Source organism: Argopecten irradians, chromosome 8 (assembly GCF_041381155.1).
Source record: "Argopecten irradians isolate NY chromosome 8, Ai_NY, whole genome shotgun sequence".
In the NCBI taxonomy this organism is placed as follows: domain Eukaryota; kingdom Metazoa; phylum Mollusca; class Bivalvia; order Pectinida; family Pectinidae; genus Argopecten; species Argopecten irradians.
In genome coordinates, this window is record NC_091141.1 from 15,063,123 (window position 1) to 15,065,942 (window position 2,820).

The 2,820-nt window shown below is 35.5% G+C and overlaps 1 pseudogene; it reads right to left on the reverse strand.

The window, feature by feature from the left end:
- Nucleotides 1-372: 372 nt before the first annotated feature.
- LOC138328798 (putative nuclease HARBI1) lies at nucleotides 373-2,163 on the reverse strand (annotated as a pseudogene).
- Nucleotides 2,164-2,820: the final 657 nt, after the last annotated feature.

Here is a 2,820-nt window from a genome sequence, read left to right on the forward strand (position 1 = left end):
TCATAATCACCGGATGGTGGGACTAATTGACAGTTGTACTTTACCCATGTCGTTTTGGGATCTCGAAACTTCCGTATTTATAACCAATGTTAAACGTTCATATACATTACTTAAACGTTGCCTCGCATCTCTGTGAAGTTTAGCCCTGTGATAATCTTGTTATTTTGGTATTCTAGTTTATTTTTACTTTATTTTATTTTTATTTTATGTTGTTAATTTTACATTATGTTTATATGGTAACTCCACATATTGCATTAGGTAATGCATTTTGTTTTTATGTTAGAAAGGAATACAAATCCATATATTGCATTAGGTAATGCATTTTGTTTTTATGTTAGAAAGGAATACAAAATAAAAACAATGTTTCTAAGTTAATTTATTTGTTGATTATTTCATAGTTAATATATTCTAGTCTTATGATCATCAAAATCTAAAACTTGTGATATTGTGGTATGAATGATGTACACACAGACTTGCCATGACTGTAATAATGCATAAAGTTTGTTGGTCAACTCCTTCGTAATTTCATTACTATACAATTGAATGTCTTATGGTATCAGAGATTAGAAAGTTGTCAGGTTGTCAAGATACGCTTTATATTGCCCTCTGCTTCATCTATGGGAGGATTGTAAATGGTTACCATAATATTTGGTACATTATTTTCATAATATTACTCCATTTCGTCCTCCTCAAAAATGCAAATGTTGTGCAAAACACAAGCTGTTACAATACACTTTACAGTGTATTCAAAGGCATTCATTCTGATATGTTGCAGACGTCTAAACCTTCCTTTTAACATACCAAACGAGTGTTCAATAACCGTTCTTGTGCTGCAGAGACACTTGTTGAATGTCTTCTCTACATTGGCGAGTCTGCCATTGTCGCGATATGGTTTCATTAACATCGTTGACATTGGGTGAGCACCATCACCTATGATGTGATTCTGGCCACAAAGTGCTACCAAATTCTGACCAATGTCTAAATTCCGAAACACTCTGGCATCATGCAACCTACCAGGCCATCCGCAATATATGTCTATGAAGACAAGGTCATATTTACAAACAGCTTTTAGAATGACTAAATGGAAACCCTTGCGATTTACATAATCACTTTCATGTTGACTTGGTGGAGTGATAGCAATATGGGTACCATCAATGGCTCCTCATACCCCAGGGAATCCTTTCAATTGTTCACATGTTCTCGTAATACTATGCTTATCATATCACTGGGCCAAACCACAAATTTTCTACAATGTTTGTCGCTAAATACATCAAGTAGTCTGCGGTTATGGGCAACAAATGTTGATTCTTGAACGTCAACTCGAACTGCAATGGACTTTATAGTTTCCTGTGACCCAATATACCACAGGGTTATAAGAAGATCCTTTTCCAATGGAGTCTCGGGTCTACCAGCTCCCTTCTCACTCCTTGCAAGTTCATGACATTCTATCAGACATCTCAAGACAAACTGATCAAGTAAATAGTGATCAACATTCACGTAGCCACACACTTTCACTCGGTCATCTCTGATTCTGTAATGAGAAGAAAATAATACTAATTAATTATGGTGTCGTTTACAAAAAGTTCTGTAAAATCACACATTTTCAAACAACAAGAAACAGTGTTATTTGTTCGCAACTGCATAAAGTGCGGTTACGAAGAGTTCTGGTCGGAGTAATTGAATAATATTCTTTAAGTGCTAGAGGTGTCCACCATTTTGCTGTACTCGGGATTTTGAAAATTTGAAAACCTTGTTAAATGCAACACACATTAAATAATTATGATGACATTTCGTATTGCCATTGGTTTTATTTACTAAAAACTAATCTGAAAACCATAAAGTCACTTTGATTGTATGCTTACGTAGAACACGCCTGCAGTATTGTGCATAGGTTTTATTTTTTATTAGCCTTCTCATATCAATACATTCTACGTTACTTCACTTTTTATTACCTGCCTTTATCTATTCCGAGCTGAAATAAACGACATATTGACGAGCTAATATGTCTAATTTTATCGGTATATCTTACAAAGAAGCACATGCAGCAGATAAAACATTCATATCCATTTCATCATTGGTGTCATCATTTAGCTGGCCTTCATCGAGTATTATTGATGAAATTACAACACCAACACTCGCCAACACGCACTTCTCTTCCGCCATGTTGGTCTTCCGAAAACACATGATTTGTTTACTCAGATACCTCTTCTGTACAAATCCGGTGCGTACTGCAGTCAGTAGCTGGTAACGGTGTCTACCTCACATGGGCGAGCGCTCAACCAAAGGCCAAAATGAAAGTGAGGCAGTGTCAAGGAAGACAAAGTTAGTTCGGAAGAACAGAAAAGTTTATATCATTAATTTAGTCGCCTTTTACGATCATGCAATAGGGGCAGCAAGTACCATTCTAACGCCCTACCTGAAAGACAGCATACATACACATACATGCATGCATATTTTGAATTGATAATCAAAATCAATATAATAATCATTTTCAACATAGTGTATTAAAAGTTACTTTCTTTGCTCAATATAGTCAGTGTTGAGCCTCAAACATCAACCTTTTCCTATTTTACAAAATGACGATATAAAGAAGACGGCAATTTGCAATTTTTCTGAGAATGACTCAAATGTGTCTATTTCAAAACTCAATGAAAGAGCTGCGAGAGCTAAATGAGATGGTGGCACGCAACGTGCATGTCAATGCATAGGATAGCGACCACTTTGTATTTGAGAAATCTCTAATTGAAGTATGTACATATATCATATTTTGTCGCTTCAGATTTTGCTTTTAATCGTAATAAATGGTATCCGTTATGTTGC